This window comes from Oenanthe melanoleuca, chromosome 9 (genome assembly GCF_029582105.1).
Source record: "Oenanthe melanoleuca isolate GR-GAL-2019-014 chromosome 9, OMel1.0, whole genome shotgun sequence".
Classification (NCBI taxonomy): domain Eukaryota; kingdom Metazoa; phylum Chordata; class Aves; order Passeriformes; family Muscicapidae; genus Oenanthe; species Oenanthe melanoleuca.
Window position 1 is genome coordinate 22260710 of NC_079343.1, and position 19291 is coordinate 22280000.

At 46.7% G+C, this 19291-nt stretch overlaps 1 protein-coding gene across 4 annotated transcripts in view; it reads left to right on the plus strand.

The window, feature by feature from the left end:
• Nucleotides 1-19291, plus strand: part of LPP (LIM domain containing preferred translocation partner in lipoma) — a 327230-nt gene that overhangs the window by 12801 nt on the left and 295138 nt on the right. For 2 of the 4 annotated variants that reach the window (XM_056498467.1, XM_056498470.1), the window contains exon 2: nt 8159-8264. The exons of 1 other annotated variant lie outside the window; for it this stretch is intronic. The gene's annotated coding sequence lies outside the window, so the exon portion shown is untranslated. Of the gene's footprint in view, nt 1-8158; nt 8265-11920; nt 12094-19291 lie in introns of those variants that run through there. One more of the 4 variants, XM_056498471.1, reaches the window with a different exon arrangement.

Sequence of the window (19291 nt, forward strand, 5' to 3'; positions counted from 1 at the left end):
TGACTGGTGGCACTGCTGGGTTGAGGGCTGGAAGGTGTCCAGTCCAAAGAGGCTGGTCTCCCTGGAAGCAGGGCCTCAAGCTCTGTAACTGCTGTTTGCTCTGTGTGTGAAAAGCAGAAGCACCTCTCCAGCCTTTCATTTGTCCTCACCATTACCCTGTGCTGGGGTTGGGCCTCTGAGCCCAGCTGGGGTAGGAGGAATGGCTGGCTGGGCAGCAGTCACTGGCTGAAAGCCATCCTCTCAAAGGAATGGTACCAGGATGGGCAGGAATCTCTCAGGACTAGGTTCAGAGGCTGGGGCAGGATCAGCTCCTTTCAGAATGCTCTGGAAATGGATGTGTTTGACCTGCTGTAGAGGCTGATGATGGCATATGTGCTCGCTCATCTGCAATGCCCCCTTTTGCATTCCCACCCTGGGTACAAAAGTGATTTGTGCTCACTTCGCACAGGGAGCATTCCCAAAATTGCTGTGCTCTGCTGTGGCATGTGCAGGGAGCAGCAAAGGGGCTGTATTTCTTAATCTGCCTGTTTGATGAGGCAGTATCTGGCTGTGCCCTTAGCAACGGGTTTTTTCATGCAGATCAAGTCTCCTGTTTTAATTGACTAAGAAAAAAGAACTTGAAGAGGGTATGAACCCATGACCTTGAGATAAATAGTTTCTTATTGAGTTCCTGAGCCCCTAAGCCGCCCCCTCTTGTGAGAGTAGCGTGGTTTAATCAAAGGTCAGAGGCTTTGTTGCCTCTGAGCGCCTCAGTAAAAGAGGGTGACATGAGCGAGTTCTCCCCAGTCCTCCGTGACTGCAGTCATTTTTGGCCTGTCAAGTTCTCTTTGAGCTTGCTGTGCTTGTCCTCTGTTCCTGGGTGATGGCTCTCTTGACCTTCTGTGGTCTCTGTGAATGCTGATAAAGGCCTGGTGATCAGGTCAGCTGTGTTTCTGGGGGTTGTAACTATATATATATATATGGTGGCTATGGGCAAATGGCTTTTGCAAGGCTGCTATGAGCCCTGTGTGCAACATGCAGATTCACAGCCCTGACAGGACATAGCCTTCACTTGCCAGCTCTTCCCACTTTGCTCCCACACGTGTCTCCTGTTTCTAGGCTGAAGGCCAAGTGTGGTATCTCACACAGTGCTGTGTGGTCAGTCTTGGCATGTGCTGACTTGTGCTTGGCCACTGATGCCTAAGATTTTGCAGTTGCTCATGAAGGTTCCCCTGTCATTTTATTCAATATTCCCTTCTTGGGTGGTGACCAGGCATATGTCTGTACCTCTTGTGAGAGGAGCAGTATTAGTCTGGATTTCTATCTCCTCCTTTGCCTTCTGTTTTCCTGACTGCAGTCACTAATGCTCCTCAAGCCTGGCTGATGGCTGTCATGGAGCTGGTCTTGCTTGCACATTGGATGTTGACTTCCTTGGTGTTGTGCTAGTTCAGTCTTTAAAAATACTGTCTGGCAAGTCGTGGAGAGATCTTTGCCTCCAAAAGCTTCCACGGCTCTGTTCTGGTTTTCTCCATCACCAAGTAAAAAATAAAAACACTTGGCTCAGTAAGAAATGCTGGCTTCAAATGCTAGTGACAGAATTCCTGCTGACAAGCTTAGTATGGTAGGGTAGGAGTAGGTGAGGACAGGTGTGATGGTGGTGTTATGCTGTTAGGTGCTCCTGTGAATCACACAGCAAGACAGAAGAAGGCTGAAGAGACCTTTCCTGGTCTTGAGTGGTTTGTACCTTTGGTGTGCTGTTGTAATCACACCCTGTAGCGAATGTTTGAAATGAGTAGATCTGCACTCTTCCAGAATACCGTGCTCAGGTGTAGCAGGTTGGAGGATATCACATGGCAAACTCTTGGAAGAACACAGAAAATGAGGAGCCAAGAAAGCTTTGTGCTGAGAAACCATCAGGTACATGGGAAGAAGTGTGATCTCCTCCTTCAAGCACCAGTGAGATCCAGTAAGGGTGCTGGGAGGTGTGTAATTGCTAACTTTGCCACTTTGCAAACCTTTGCAAACCTTGTCTGTAGTGAAGGTCCAGGGCTTTGTGTGATGGTCATAGCAGGTTGTCACCCACAGCAAAGGGCAGCACCTTTGCCATTGTCCCTTCCCCATCCCTACCCTGGAGTGGGGATTCTGTGGGAGCAGCCCAGTCCTCCATCACATGGAGGAAAAGCATAAGGCAGAGCCTCAAGTGCTGCCCCTATTATTTGTTTCTTTTTTATTCTTTTGGCATAAGGGCCAAATTGAGTTGGGAGTCTGGCTTCCAGCTGAAGTCAGGGTAATTTAGGAACTAAACTAGACTTTTAATGTATCTTCTGCATGTCTCATCCCCATCTGTGATGGAAGTAATGGTGCTCTCTTGTTCAGAGCATCTCTGGCCCTTGTACTTTTTAGATGTAATGAGAGCAGGTATTAGGGCTTGTCAGAATTGCTCCAGAAATTTTTATGTATATTTGGAAAAAATGAGTCCTTTCTCAAAATTGAGCTTTCTGAGGGAAATGTCAGCTTGCAACTCATTTCTTGTAAGGAAAAATAAACCTTGGGTTTTTTCCTGTTATTCTGTTTGTGACAGTAAAAACATTTGTTGAAAACAGAAATGTTTTTACGAGGTGCAGTCAGTGGTGAGACCATTCCACATGCTGCTGGGTGATTGCCACATGTCCACGTTTACCTGGGCCTCTCTGCCCCATCCAAGCTTTTTCTTTTTTTCTTGAAGCAATATGCTTCTTTGGCCTCTCCAAGCAGATGTTTGGAAAGGGGAGTAGCAACACTGAGAAGGGTTTTTTGTTGTTGTTTTTTTTTTTTTTTTTTTTTTTTTTTTGTTTTAATACATGCTTCTCCGATCTGGAGGTATTTGTTCTAAGTCTGAGATAGGGGCAGGCCAGTCCTGGTCTTAAATACCTTTGCTATTAAGGTATAAAGGTGAAAGAAGATGGTTAATGCTTGGAGGGAAAAAACATTTCTAAACCAGAGAGATTTACTGGTTCTGGTTGATTGTGCTTTTTTAAGCATCTCCATGGATTATAAAGTTTTCAAAAATACCAGGCCTGACCACGTGGGCACAGGAGTGTGGAATCCAGTTGTCTGCCAGCTCTTTGTTGCTATTTTCAAATGATCTGGCCAAAAATGTAAGCCTTTAACAGGAAGACTGTCTAGTCTAGGCTTTAAGTTTTAAGTTTATTTTATAAATGATTTGAAGGACCATGGTAAGAGGGCCTGCCATGCTGCCAAGGGTTTCATTGTGGTGGCACCTGAACAAGCCTGGAAGAAGGTGTTTTTCTGCCTTCAAATTTTGGCCATGTAAAACCAAAATGGTTAAAGGAACATCATGCTTTATTATAAAATGTCCAATAAACTGCTTAGACTTGGCACAGCAAACATGTGCCACCTCTGCCCTGAGAGATTTCAGCTTTATGGGCTGCAGGAGACCCTGGGCTGGACTCCTGCCTTGGGCACAGCTCTGCTCTGCTCCCCTGTGCTCCTGGGCACTGTCAGTGTGTTTTTCTTGACTGAGCACCTTACAACACAAGAGGTGTATTAGGGCACTGTTCTGCTGGTGCTGCCTGATAGGAGGATGGCCATTCCTTGGGGAGTGAGGGAATGGCATGTCTTATGTTTTGGGTTGAAAAACATTATCTGTTGTTTGAAACCCAGGATCTGTGATACTCTAATAGTGAATGATAGGTTGTCCTTCTTTGATCAAGAAGCTGGGGTGCATTGGAGTGAGAAAGTAAAAGTGCCTCTCTTTTGCTCAAGATGTCTCTGACCAGGCTTAGTGAAATGCAGACATCAAACAGTGGGGGGAAAAAGAAAAAATGTAAATAAAACTCACTGAGGCAGTTTTGAAAATCTTCCACTTGCAGTAAAGTGAGGGAGTGTGAGCAGCATGAGGTCAGTAGTCTGTGCTTGGAAAGGCAGGATCCGATCTGGTGTCAGTTCCAGACATGTAAATCACAGGCTGCACTGCTGGCACTGACGGGAGCTGCTGAAAGGTTGCTCCAGCATGGGACCCGCAGGCTTTCTGGCACAGGCATGCTGATTCCTCTCGTTCTTAGCCACCCTTTTTTTCTAGCTGTCCTTGGGCATTTAAAATAACAGCAGTGCAGCGTGGCTGGTCCTGGTTTTGGGTTGGTTCCTGGCCGTCATGGCCCAGTGGCTCCAGCTCAGAGTGGCTCCTGGCTGCTGGGATGCCATAGGTAGGGCTGTCTCAAAGCTTCCTTAGCCACTGTTTAGTTCTGTTCTGCTCCAAATGATCTTTTAATTTCCTATAATATGACAGTCTCTGGGGGAGCTGGATGCCATCCCTTCAGTGGAAGCTGGATCCCATCCCTTCTGTGCTGCTGTGTTCTCTTTTCCCCCCGTTCTCCTAATTTTCCCCCTCTTGTTTTAGTCACGTTTAATGAACACCAGGACAAACCTGAAAATCAAGTGGGACAGCAAAGACAAAAACATGTATCCTGGTCCCAAAGCCTGCTGTGCACTGCTGGAGGACCTTGGAACTCCCTTGGGGCAGCTCTGTTATTTTCTCCACCCAAGCTGATGGTCTGTGCTGCAGTCACCATCAGCTTTCCTCCAGGATGAGGGCTGGAGCAGGAGCTCGGAAGTGATAAGCCCCATTATAGCTAATTTTGACACATGGGGTTGTGGTGGGGTTGGAAGCAGCTCTGTCCTGAGTGCTGTCTATCTAGGAGGGGTGTGTGCTTCCTTGCAGAATGAAACCATTCACAGAGTCACTGCTTTTCACCAGCACAGGATCTGACACCCCACCAGGCAGCAGCCGGGCTGTTTGTGTTGGTGACTCCCTGAGCAGGTGTTGTGCTGGCAGCAGAGTGGGGGAAACATGTCCTCAGCTTTTGTTGTCTCCTGTGATCCTTTCATTAAACTTCAGCAGTGAGCTGTTGAACCGAGCAGTTCAATTTTAGTCCATGGAACCTGAGAAGCACAGATGCAAACACAGAAAACTGTTAGGGCCAGACTCTGTGTGTGCCACTGTCCCAGTGCAGAAAGAGGACTACCTGTCTATGTATAGCTGTGCTCAAGTGTAAAACTACCAATGCTTATAAGCTGAATTTTAAGTCAGAGTTGGACTCCAAATTTGCGTGAAAGAGGTCTTATTTTTCCAATGTGTGAGAATGTGGAGACCTCAGACAGCTCCCTCAGTGCTGGCAGTGACCAGAGTGCCTGAGGGTCAGGGCTCTGGCAGTGGAGGAGATAACGTGAGATTTCTGAGGTTGGGGACTTTGGCCAGCAAATAACACATATATTGGCACAGAGTGGGAAAGACATAAAAAGACATATGTCAGAACAGGGCAGGCTTTTAAGTGGTTTTCATTTAAAATGAAAAGGTCAGATTGAATGAGGTTGGCATCTGGGAAACTGTTCATGCACCTGCCAATCAAAGAGGCGGGGGAACCCATGTCAGTTTGTGCTGATGGGTGACTGGCTGAGAGCTTGTCTGTGTTTAAAACTTGGTGACTGGAACAGTTAAAATGACAATTTTCCTTGTGGCTGTCACGTTGAGCCATCTGCTTCATGAAGGAATGGAACAAAGGATCCCAGCACGAGGTTGTTTTACCCCACTTCAACTGGTGTTAGCACCTGGGCTTCAACAAGTACAGCTATGCTGATTTAAAATATAATAATAGTAATAAATAGACTCTAAATATTGGTAATGCTTTCAAGTGTGAAGGAGATTAAAAAGTGAATGCAGCTTTTGAGTAGTCAGAAAAACAGATGCCATTCAAACCAGGCTGTTCTGGGAGAAGTGTAATTAGCTGAAGTCATTTTCACAGGTAAGATTTTTGATTTAAAGGGTCTGTGGTGTCTGGTTACTTCCATTTCTACGTGGCCACTTTGGAGTTATGTTAGGGATGCCTGTTTGTCTGAAATTGCTGACTGCTGCTCTTTGGAACTTGGAATTCTTGCAGGGGATTTTTCCACTGTTCGTTCCTGAAAAATCTGAACAATCTAAGAAAACTCAAGCCATAATGGAGGACTGATGCTTAAATTCAGGCATTGTAAACTACTGGTTTTAGATTTAAATCTGCAAACAAAAAAAGTTGCTTTCTGAACTTGTGTGTTAAATTCATGTTTATTTTTTCTTTAGAAACATTGATTCTTATTGTCAGTAATACAGTATTGTCAGCTAGTGAGTGAATGAACTGCTTCTGATCATTTTGTTGTTTTGAGTTTGATAGAGTGGCTCTGGTGGATATTGCTGTGACCATTTGAGCTGGCCCTGTCCTGCTCACCTGTGGATGTCCTGCCAGGAGGGAGTGTCTGGAGTGCCTGCCTGGGCATTGGTGGGGTGCTGGGCCCCACTTGTTGCTGAGAGGGTGGTTTCACAGCAAGTTTTCAGCCTCAAGGAGGGTATGTAGTGTCCTGCTCACCTTGCTGCAGGAACCCCAGTCACAAGTGACAGGGACAGCTGATGTGGGAAGCAAAGCCAGGAAGATGCAGTTCAACTGCTCAAATCCTATCACTGGTCTTGTAAACATTTTGTGAGTTAAACCTGATGAGAGACAATCCTGAGCCAAGATTTTTTTAAACACGTTTGGTCCCAAGAAGTATTGTCTTACCTGGAGCTCCTGGAGGTGCTGCTGTGAGTTGAACTGAAATAGTGTTGGAATCAGCAGGGAGTGTTGTTGTCTTCTGCCTTTGCAGATAAGACCAAAGGGCATTTTGCCAGGAGCCTGTGGGAAGGACCTAAATTGTATGTAACTCTACATAATTTTGAAATGAAAAGTAAACATGCACAACCATAATATTTGCTTGTACTTGTCTTCTCGTTGATGGATGGAGAGAAATTGCTCTTTGGCTGAGTTCATCAGCAGTAAACCTCTGCAGTTACTCATCTTCACCCCTGCAGTGAGTGGGAGAGGCCATTGCAATTTCCAGTTGGTTTTGTCCTTGTAACACCTGAGAGGAGCTCTGATGGTCTGTGGGACATTGAGACCTGCCTGTCCCTGTGGGGAATCAAGGCTGGGTGGCAGCACAGGGACCATAGGCCCGAGCTGGGCCAGAATGAAGCTCAGCGTGCTCTTGTGGTGTTGGCACAAGGGACATGTGCCACTGCTTGGGGAAGCAAAAGCCCTGTCACTCCTGGCTGTCATAGCCTCAGACATTGCGTGGGGGACAAGGGGTGTTGGAAGGGCAGGAAGCCATCTCACTGTGTGACAGAGGAGAGGGGCTTGGAACATGAGCCACCAACACGTTTTGCTCCTTGTTTGTTGTAGATTTGTGGGCTCACATGCACCATCGTGAACAGCACAGGTACAACAAACATGTCTGAAATAAGCTGTTCCTTAGTGACAGCAGCAAATAGCAGAAACTTTCTCTGCTGAGCTGTGATGACAAGCCTGTGCTCGTCATGGGCAGAGATAGGGCTTTAGAGTGACCAGGATGTGGCTGGGATGGGATGCTGGCCAGGGACTGATGGGGACAGGAAGGAGTGTGCACTTCAGATGCTGCTGGTCTCTGTAGGATGCACCCTGACATGTGTCCTGGCATGTCCCATCTCACGTGCAAATAGGTGGCCACGTAGCCTGGTTGTCCCCTCTGCTCTAACTTCATCATCTGCAGAAAGGGAAAACACAACACTGAGCAGGTCACACCAAGAAAAGGCGGTGTCTGCTGCTCAGCTTCAGGTACGGGTGAGATAGTTCCCACTGAGAATTGTACAGAGCTCCAGAGAAAAAAGGCTGTGCTGAGGGGGAGGGCTGGTGGTGTAGCTCTGCTCACAGTAATGGTAACCTCATGAGCTTCAAAATGCCTTAAATGGCACCTTCTAGCTCTCTCACTCTGCCCAAGGCCAGAGATGGTTCTCCCTGTTCTCTTATTTTATGCCTCATTTGGTATCTCCTTATCCCTCTCCCTTCTCAATGGCATTAAGAGCAGTAAAGGAGTGATGACTTGAGGAGGTGTGAGTTGTTGGCCAGACTCTGGCAGCTGACATTTCTGGTCTTTGCTGGTCACTGGCCCAGCTCAGGGTGGTGGGTCTTACTTTTGGAGATGCTAAAAGGAGTCCAGGAGTATGGACATTTCTGCTTGAGAAAGCTGGGGAGGAAAATGCTGCATTTCCCAGAAATTGTGTGGGTTAAACTGCTGGCTTTGGAGACAAGCTGTTGGGAAGCCCATCCAGTGTGCATCACTCAAGTCTCTCTCCTTTCAGGGCTGGGAAAGAAACCCAAAGTCGTGAGTCTGGTGGAGCCCTGCGTGTTTCCAAACGCCCTGCTCTGAGTTCATCCCACCAGTGAGGCTGTGCAGTGTGAGAACTGGTATGTAAACACAATTCACAGGCACAGGGGACGAGAAGGATGTCAGGCTATTCTGACAGTGGCACCTTGTTCGTGGCTCTTGAAGTTTGGAGGGAGAGTGGCATCACCAGAAAATACAAGACAAACTGATGGCTCCCTGGTGGTGCTTATACCCAGAGGCTTTGGTGGGGAAGGGCTGAGCAGTGAGTGGCTGTGAGTGTCCAGAAGTCACCCCAGGCTGTGGTGCTGAGGCTTTAGACACGCTCTGTGATGTGTGGTGTCATAGCACGCACGGAGAGGCGACGCGGAGGTAATGACAAGTGCACACACCAGAAATGCATACACACAGACACAGGCTGTACAAGTGTAGGCACATGGAAACAAAGATGGCAATGCATATATAGTATATACTATACAGTGGCATATGAGAGCTTGGGGGTGTATATACCAAATGTCTGTATATACTATATATGGCGATTAAAGAATACATATGCATTCATGTTCTTCTTTTTTCTTTCGGTCTCTTCTGTCTTTCTGTGGAGCTGTTGCAAAACTACCAGATTCAACCTCCTGGGGAGCCTTTCTGGCCAAGGTTTTTCAAGCCAGCACCTGCTTTGCCTGCCTGACTTCTTTCTATATTTATTCCTCTGCACCCGGTTTTTGCCTTTGCCTGCGGAACTGTCACAAACATTTGTGCTGGCTTTTGACTGCACAGGACTTTAGCTTGCAAGTCCTAAATCTGCCTTTGTGCATGGTGGAGGAGCAGGTGTTTGTGTGCATGGTTGTGCATGTGTATGTCTGAGCATCCCTGGTCCTTGCTGTCTGCATTATGTGGCCTGTGTCCCTGAGTTTCTGCAGCAGTCCCTCTGTTCTCTGCCCCTTCAAGATGTTTTTATGAATCAAATATTCTCAGTCATCCTGCTTATGTAATTTGTAATTTTTCATTTAAATTAGCCATCCCTAACCCAGTGGCTGCTTTGTAACAATCTGTACTGCTGTTCAGGAGGCTTGAGTTGGATTTTATTCTCAGGCCCCCAAGGTTTCACTTCCCAAGCTTAGTACTGTGGCAAGGAGGAGGATTTGTGTTGCCATGTAGCAGGGAGTTCCTGGTTAGGCTGTGGGTGGACATGGATGTGTCCATCCCTCTGGTTTCTCTCCTCTGTGTTGTTTGGAGTGGAAGGGTCTCTGAACACAGGTGGTTAGGTACCTCTGTTTATAGTGATCACAGTAGTAAGGGAGAGAGTGTAAAGCCATTTCAGCTGGAAAAAGGAGAGGAGATCCTAGTGCTGTCCTGGGGAAAGTCAAGCTGGGGGAGTAGCAAGTACAGGCTGGAAGAGACATGTGCTTGTTCGCAGTTTGATGGGTATAACTTGCACACACTGAAAAGCGGTGCTGGGCTGCCTGCCAGGAGCTGGGGAATGGCTTGTCCTCAGATGCTCAGGCCCCTGCGCTCCCACCCCTTCTTAACAGCTCTCTTTGCTGCTGAAATAGGAGTCCCTCTAAGGTCACAAAAGCATTAGTCCCAGATTTCAGCCCCAAGAGCCATAAAATATGCCCTGCCTGACCCCTGCTCAAAGGCAAAAGCAGTGTGAGCAGCCCTCAATCCCCTGGGTTTCGTGTCCCTGTCCCCACCATGTGTGCCACTGCAGCCTGCATTCCTCTCCCATTCTGTAAGCCCTCTGCCTCTCGTGCTGACACAGCTCATGTTTCTCTGCTGGCAGGGCAGGCAAGGTGGTGGCATTTAACTCTTAGGGAGAGCTTTGATCTGTTCATCTCTGGTAGGACACTAGAGCTGTTAGGGCTGGTGTGTGCCTGTGATGGGGATTTTGCTCTTCCAGGTGTTCCTCTTCCATGCTTTTGTTCCTTTCCTTGACTTTGACAATACTCTACCTCATTCCACTGTTTGTCCTTGGGGATTGTTTTCTGCAGAGGGCTGGAAAACTTGAGTCAGAGTTGGTAAAAAAACCTGCACAAACCTACACCTTTATACATTGGTTTTGAGACTCTCATTTCTGACCATGGAGAAATCTCTGGGTGACCCTACTGCTGTGAGAGCACACAGCTCCTGTGGGAGGTTTAAGTGGGCTTTTGGAAAAATAATTAATCAGCTACCCATGGAGAACTAGTCCCAGTCTGCAATGCATTGAGGTTGTCCTGGTGTACCATTTACTGCCACTTGGACTGTGGCTCTTTAAAGCTGCCTTTATGACTACCAGTGTAGTGAATGTGTGCTGGTGCTGCCAGGCAAGGTTGATTTTATTTTTTATTTTTTTTTTCCCCCCTGTGGTAATGATGGATCATTGAGTTAAATGTGGGTGTATTCTAAAAGGCAGAGACCTTTGTTACCTTTTAAAGCAATGATTTAAATATTTTCCATCACCTGTGGGTGCTAAACTCTTGCTGCCACGGGCCCCAACCACTGTTCAATTTCTGGAGGTAATTGCAGAGCTTCTGTCACTGCAGGATTTCAGCTCCTCCCAAAGCCTGTGCTTCAGTACCAGCGAAAGCCAGATGTATTGTAATGTCACTTTTTTACAGTTTGTTTTGGCCATACATGGGCAGAGTCAGCTCTGGAATTCCTTCCCTATAAATTCAATAGCATCTTGTGGGTGGTGCTGGGGAATCACTCTGGTCTGGTTGGACCGCCTTGCCTCGGCTGCCTGTTTGCCTTGCAAAAGTCCTGCTGTGCACATTCCTGAGAGGCTGCCTGCCCCTGGAGCCATGGCTGCAGCTATCAGGAGGCTGCTGTCCCAAGCTGGCAGGCAGAGTCAGCTCCTGCTGCCTGCAGGTCAGCCTTTGCTGCTGGGGCTTGGTGCTTGTGGCAGTGCTGGCATGGGCATGTTACTCTGGTGTTCATGCAGGCTCTGCAGGGAGAGTTATGCCCTCTGAGAAAACTGTCTCCTAAACTTGGTTTGTGGGTTTGAGCATTGACAATCAAGTCCCTTTTCCAGGGGTGGGGAGGCTGGGTGCTCCCCAGTTCCCACCTGTGTGTCCCAGCAGGGTTGATGGGTGCTGCCATCCTGGGGCTCCTTGTACCTGCAGGGGTCTCTTGTTTTGTCCTTCAGTTTGTGCTTCTCTGCAGAGCTGTCTTTTGTTTTTGTGGGGCTTTTTCCCGTAATGCAAGTTTGAATACATGCTCTTTATAAAGCACTAGCTTGATAAGCCAGGTGAGGGGAGGTTTCCTTGTGCCAGGTGAGCAGCCAGTGTGGGATGTGGTGTAAATGATGGCTGAGCCTGTCTTTTCTGGGCCAAGATGAATCTGCCTATTTGCCTTCAGAAAACACTCCAAAAAGTAGTTCTAGGAGGTTTACTGATGGTGAGTAGAGAGATGAGAGAGAGGTTTGTTGCAGGGGTTGAGTAGCAGCAACTCCATTGAATCTTCCTGTGCATCCCTAGTAGAGGACAGAGATGCAGTGCCACCCATCCTTCCAGGAACCCCTGAAGTGCAGTTGAAGGTGATTATGTGTGGCCCCATGTCCAGGATGCGTGTAGGTCAGCAAAGGCAATGTGCTCAGCTCATGCTTCAGAGGGGCAAGTCATCCCTGTGCCAAAGCCAGGGAGAGAAGGGTGATTTTTTTTTTTTTTTACATCCTTTGGAGTTTTGATCTCCATATTTGGAAATGTTTACCCATTGCTCTGATCTATTGCAAGGGAGGGGAGGTGACTCAGGGTCTGGTGGAAGCAGGATTTGAATTCCTGTAGTAAGGTTTTTTTTTTTTTTTGTCCCCCCCCTTTCTTGTTTTGGAAGCTTGTTGTGGTCAGTTTTCAGTTCTCTTGCTCCTGGACCTTGTTCCAAATTTGATGTGCTCGAGAGGGAAGCATATTAGCAAAGGAGCTTGTCTGAATGCTGGTAAGTGCATCATTGCTGTTACAGCAAGCAACTTGGGATTTTTTTTTTGTTGTTTTGTTTAGTCAGATGGATTGCATCAAAGTTTGTGCATTGCTGGTGGAGGCAGGCATGTGGATCAACAGCAAGGGACCCAATGAAACCTTCTATAGCAGGGAAAGTTGGCTTAGTGGATTGGTCTCAAAGGCAAAATGTTTCTTCAGGAGTAGGTATAAAGATAATTTAAGCCAGCTCCCATTCAATCACGCTTTTCCTATTAGTTTCACTGGTTAGTGCAGCAAGGCAGCAGATCACTATAGAGTTAAAGGAGGATATATTCATGTCGTCAGCAAGGAAAATAGCTTATGTATGATTTCTGTCTCTCAAGGAAGAGTGTGTGTGTGTTTTAAAAGGCTGCATAACACATGGACATTTCTCTCAAATGTTAATATTTAACTCTGTACTCTTAGTTGAAGTTTAGCTGCTGTAACTGGATAAAGTTTGAGTGTCTGGGTTTTTTCTTGTTCTGTATTTTTCCTTAGTGTTAGGTTTTTAATGTCTGATATTGTAGCTGGCTGGTTCTTTTTGCTCTTTCCTTTCTGTTTCCTGAAAGGAAGCTGCAGTTCATCCAGACAGTCAGGAGTGTGGGGGGAACCTGGAAGATGCTCCTTCCTGTTTTATTCATGGTAGCTAAAACCATCCTGGGGAATCTGGAGCAGAGATCCACCATCCTGCATTCCTCTTGTCTTTTGGAGCATGTAAATGTACAGAGTGCTTTTAACACTGCTCTGGGGGTCATGGAGCAGCCAGTCCTGCGCCTCAAATGGGAAGCACTGCACTTCATCCTTTTGCTTTGCAAGAGACATTGGTGAAAACCCTTTTATAGTTCCCAGTGCTGGTTAGCAATCCTTATATCTTCTCAGCTAACTGGTACTTCTAGGCTTCTTCAGACTTGTTGCTTCATACTCTCTATCTTAAATTTAAGACCTTTGTTATAAAGTTAAATCTCTTGTCAATTTTCATTTGCTCTTTTAAATAGGACTTAATACTCATTGGTTTTTCCGGAGACATGGATTTGCAGCAGGTCCTTGAGGTACAAAGCTCTCTAGATTGTCCTGAAGAGGGAAAGATAGTTTGCTTGAGGATGGCTGTGTGGTAAAAAGCACTCGGCCACAAAAAGTGATGAAGGACTGCTGGAGCCTTTTCTGCGGCTGGGACATGCTGGTAGAGTTCAGCTGCATTTTAATCTTTGTTATTTCAAAAGGCTGATTGGATTACTGCAGCTTTTGGGATCAGGGCCTGGCCAGGCTGAGCTTGGTGCAAAGGAAAGAACTGCTGTCCTGAAGAGTGCCCAGCCTGAACGGGCAGGGGAGGTGATGGGTTAGGAAACAGAGCCCTGGGAGGTTGTGTGGAGCTGTCACAGCACCTGAAACCTCTGCCCAAGGACTACCCCAGCAGACACTCATCCTCTGTTGCGCATGGGGTGCCAAGCTGTGGAATTCTGGCAGTGGGGCCATGGTCTGTGTTGGTCCTTGTGTGCTGTGCTTTGCCTCTGTGTGTGCACACGTGGGCGTGTGTGCTGGCCGTGCTTCTCGTGGCACATGGATGTGGCACATGCAGGCTTCACCAGCTGCCTGTGGCTGAGCTGGGTGCTCTGGGAACAGCATGGTGGGGCTGGAAATGATGATGTTCTGTTCCCCTCGCAGTTTCCTGCTCATCAAGATATGCTGTTTGTTGGAAGACAAGGATGAGCAGTGCCTGGGTGCTGTTAGTCAGTGCTCCAGGCAGGGCTAGTCTGGCACGCCTGGGAAAGCGCTTTGTGACTCTTAATGTTCACATGCTGATCCTTCTCTGTGCAACATCTCACCCCTGCAAGGATGTGACTTGAGAGCTGGACAGACTGTGAAGGATGAGCTCCCATGTGCTGCCTGTGCACCCCTTTCCTGGTGGGTGCTGGGCAGAGCTGGGAGAGCTCTGGAGGACGAGGCGATGCCCACGGCTGGGACTGCAGGCTGCCAGGGCTCTCCAGCTGGTGTTTCTCCAGGACCTGAGCAGATTCAGTGACCACTGATGCTATCCAGGATCCACAAAGGATTTTCTCCTGCTCCAGAACAGAGCCATTAAGGGCTGACCTGTAAATTAATACAGCTGTCTAAAGATTTTTTTTTTTTCCTCCTCTAGCCTGGCACCTGGTAAACACTGCAGCCTGAGAAGCTTTCCATGGCACTGGCCCTCGAGAATGTTCAGAGAGCTCCATGCCTGCCCTTCTTAAGCTTCTCTCAATCTCTATTAATGATGTGTTAAACACAAAGGACTTGCTTTAGCACCCTTGTAGGGAGATTTGGTTCACAGCCCATCCTTCATCCTGGCTGTTGCCCTGATCAATCCAGGGCTGGCACTGCAAAGTTGGCAAAGGGGTTACACCAGCACTGTGATTTGAGTGCTCTGAGGGAGCTCAGTATGCACTGAGGGCTGGGTGTTTGTGCCCCAGGGCACAATAGATAGTAGGGGACTAGCACATGTGGGTGGAAGGGGGTGAAGGTTACAAACCTCTGCACATCTTAGACTTTGCATTTCTTTAGGCAAAGGTTTTGGATCCCTTAAAGTACTAAATTATGCCTGAAGGCTGAGGAAAGTGGTGTTATTGTGGTGTGCAGGCATAGAAATTAGGGCACTGTATGGCAAATTTGGGAAAAGTGCAAATCTGTATTTCATGTGATGGTTTGTGCTCAGCTCCTGCAGACAGGTGGGTGCTTTGTGGCCTCGGGCAGAGTGATGCTGTCAAATCCATCTCTTACTCTAATAAAGTCCTATTTTTCTAAGCACAAAATATTTCTGCATCAGTTGCTTAAAGGTAAATCAAGAAGCATTGAGTATTTCATAAAGTTGATCTGTGTTGCCAGTGTGTGACATGATCTCCACAAGTATCATTACATTAGAAATTTCCAGATGGCACTCACCTAATTGTACATTTGCTCTTTCCTGGGATCTGAGTGGAGTGCAGGCTTTTAAGAAATGTCTGTTGTTATTAGCTTTATCATACACATTCTCCTGTACCAGCTGGTCACACAGCAGGAGGTCTCACTCACAGCCGAATTCTTCAGTCAGCTTTGGGGGGAGCTTCACTCCTGTGAGTTAGGTATTTGCATTTGGGATGAGATCTCCAAGTGAGAACAACTTGTTTGCCTCCAGCGAGTGCGTTGGTTCAAGGACTAATGTGCCCAGAAGGAGGAAAGGGATTGCTCTTGTTGCTTTACTGATGTCCTGGAATAGTTAACTGTGCTTACTGCTTGTCCTGGTGGGGGAGGACAACGTTTTAAAGAAATATCAGGTTTCAGAAGCCTGGCTGCGTGTGGTGGGGAGGAAAAGAATCCTTGTGCTGTGCTGTCTCACACCCCTACTGCAAAAATATCAGAGGGACAAGTTCGGGTGAAGCTGCCTGTTTTTGGCAGCCACTTCCCTCCTACATCCTTGTACTTCAGGTAAATCCCTCTTCAGCTCTATTTGCTGTTCCCCTTTCTTCCCTGAAAAGTCATTAGCATCCCTTGAAATTAAGAAAAGGACAGGAGGAGGGAATAAATGGATGTTAAGAAGTAGAAAACAATCAATTAAATAGTACATAGCATGTAATTTTGCTTGGAAACTTACCATGAAATTGAGGAGCACTTTAACAACTAGTAATTTAAATTGCATTTGAACACTGCTAATGAGTTGTTTGCATAGGAATTTTGGTCATTTCACAGCAGGTTGTTGTCTTTAGTACCTCTTCAGTCTGTGAAAAAAAAGTTTAAAAATTTCTTGATGAGGAAGATGCTATAGTCAACTGGTCCAACTATTGGTAGTAAAAGGTGGTACCATGGAAATTTTGTAAGGCCCTGTTAGATTCAGAGCCATTTACATCCTTTTACATCAGGACTTCCAGTGTTAAATACATGGGAATTTGATGCTTTTTATCTAAAAAATCTTGTTAGTGCTAAAAGGTAGGAAAGTAACATTTTGACTATTGCACTCACAAGCATGAGAAAGTTGAGGAGGCTGAAGAAGCTCCTCCAGACTCCTGGGGTTGGGGTTTGCAGCTGTGGGACTGACCCATGAATCTCCTGGCTCAGTCCTTATCATCTCAAACAAATCAAATCAATGCTTTGGGATCTGATCCTGACTTGCTCCACCTTAAGAGGAGCAACAGAGAGGTGCTGATTGCCTGTGCCTGTGGGGTATTTGTATTTAAGTTATTAGTCTTGTTTTTCCAGTGTTTAATGCTCTCCTCCACCACTATTTTACTTCTAAAATGCCAAGTATTTTCAGCAAAAGGCAATATCAGCCTAATCATATTGCTACTTTGCTGCTGATTTTGCTGGGAACAGACTCTATAGGAAGGCAAACGCAAGTTCCTAGTCGCCTGTTGCTGAATGAACATCCCATTTTCAGAGCAGGGTTTTTGCAAATCCGTGGGTATGCTTAGCATATGGAAGGGGGTTCCAGTATCAAAACAAATCTGGCCTCCTGTTTCTGAATGTGTAGGTTGTTTCTTAGAAGATGGAACCTTTAAAATCTGTCCCTGCAAACATGGCTGTTAAATCCTGCTATTTCGAGAGGTGTGAGGCAGCTGTCTGCACTGAGATAAGCTATAAAAAGGCAATATTTTCCAAAGCCGGCTTTTTTAGCTATACCTGCCAGACATCTTGGCCAGCAGGAGTTCACCAAGAGTGTCACCACTGATGCCCTTTTATGAACAGGGTGCTGAGCGATGTAAAAACTTCTGGGCAAGTTTCCAGAGTCAGCATTAAGCACCAGCTCTTCCATCTCTATTGGGTGAAATACTGCTATGCAGCAAGGTGCATTCCCTGTGGAGGAATGGGGACTTGTTGGCTTGGTGTTCTTACAGGGTCTCCTGTTATTTTCTAGGTGATTGTTTGGCTTTTGTTCTTAATTTTCTTTGTATCTTTCTTGTTGTTGATTTGGTGACCATGTCTAACCACAGGGGGATTTGAATGCCCCCGCTGTTATCTGGTTGGAGGCATTCCTGTTTGCTGTGTAGTCTTGAGGGTAGCTGGTGAGTTCAGATTAAACCAGGAATAAAAATTGTAATTTTTCCCTCGGACCTGATGAGGTTTCTCACGGCACACTGCTGTTATCACATAGGCTTCCTGACACGTGTGCTTCCTGCAGTGCTTTGTTACTTATCAGCCAATTCTCTGGCAAGATGTGCGAGTGTCAGAAAGCTGCATCAGATAACCTTGCCGGAGGGATGGAGAAGGATTTTGAGCATGTTCCCAGTGAAGTATTTCTGAAAGCTGGGAGGGCACTGGGGGTGGGTGTATTGAAGTGACTGGAGCCATTCCTCAGGTAGGTGTGGAGCTGGTGTGTGTGGGGCGATGGGTGAAATCCACGTGGTGGAGGAGTGCAGGGTGCCAGAAACCCCAGACAACCTAGGTGCTCATGGAGCTAAGAGCTGGTTCTTTATCTCAACTCAGTGAACTGTCTAGCAAGTACTTTTGCCCTCTTATTTTAATTGAATGAGCATTTTATCACCTTGATTTCTGGGAAGTGCTCCACCTGTTATGCAAATCCCCCATCCTGCATGGCTGTGGTTGCCAACCAACCAGCCCAGTTCCATGCATGGGTGGAGGGTTTTGTTTTCCCTGTTTTGATCTTTTTATTCACTGAAGCCCAGGCTGCCTCTTAGTCACCTCTGGATGTCCTGTGTGTTGTGGGGAATCTTTTTTTTTTGTAATTATTATTTCCTTACTCTGATTTTCCATCTCAGCAGTTTACTTGCCTCTTTTCCAGCTTCCTTCTAAAGGCAGACACACACTTAGGTGGTGCAAATGGATGTAGATTTGATAATTGCTCCTTGTGCAAACAGCCATGTGTGTCTGCTTGTCCAAAATCCCACTAAAGACTGAATAGAAGTGAGATGTGGGGTTTGAAATAATCCCAGTGAGTTATTTCTGGCCGTGGTCTCTCCCCATGGTGCTCCCACCAGTTCTTCTACATCTCAGGGTTTGAGCTGAGATTGAACTGGGCTGTTAAAGGCCCTTTGTTTCCCCACCACCCTGTCTCAACTTTTTTTGAAAAATGCAGATAAATTCAAATTATAACCTTGTAACAGAGATAAGGAAGAAAGTCTTACCGGTAAATTAGTTTGCAGTGGAGGGAAGGCAAACACCGAGGGAACCCACACTGAGCTACCCTGAAATGCTGAGGTGGCTTATTTATCACTTACTAGCCCAGTAAATGTATCCTGGGCTTTACAAGTGGGGAATATGACAATCCTTGTCCTAAAGATTCTGCAAAGCAAGGCAGACAAATGTGCACTTGAGGTCTGTGGAAGGGTTAGCACAGGTAATTGCTGGAGATCAAACTCCAGATAAAGCAGATTCCTGGAAGAGAAAGGCTTTTGCTGTGGGAGTTGTGGGTGATGAGAAGGATTTTTCAAGTGCTGGAGGAGTGGATCGAGAGAGGAAGGTAAATGGGTATGGAGGGAGGTGAGAAGACCTGAAAGGAAAGAATGTTGAAGGGGAGGGTAGAAAGTGAGAAAAGGAGTAGGAGGAAAAAAAGAGCAGCAACTCTGCTGTGGGAGGGGATGGTGTAGATGTGAGCAAGATGACCTTAATGTCTCTTCGTTGTGTGTTACAAGCTATGCCATAACTCAGCTACTGCAATTAGTCATCTCCCAGGGTATGAAGTACCAGTTTCTTCTCTGGATGGAGTGTACTGGTCCTGGCTGGAGTCCAGCACTGGAAGATCTCTTGGTCAGCTTGAATGCCCCATGTGGTGGGGTGCTGGGTGGTCACATCCTATCTGTGTCCCACTGCCAAGTGTTAATAGGCAAGTGCATAAGCAGCTTGTCATCCTCTGCTTTATACCCTCAAAGTTAGTTGGCCCCCTAGAGACTCAGCAATCAGAGCTTGGGTGTGTGTGTGCATATGTAGAAATGTACCTCCAGCTTGCTTATCTTTTTCTGGGGCTTGTGTCTGATCCCCATCTATTTTTGCATGTCTCCTTTTGCTGTTGATCCTGTTCAGATCTTCCTTCTGACTCCTCATTTCCTCTGCAAAGTAGTTGCCCATCCTTCTAGTTCTTTCCTAATTGCCCCATTAGTTAGACACAATTCTTTTGTAGCCAGTATAAGGCGTGGGAGCATGTAGGACATCTCTGGAGCTCAGTCCATCTACTATCATGGCATGCTGTGCCAGCAAGAGAATAACCTGAGTTCAGA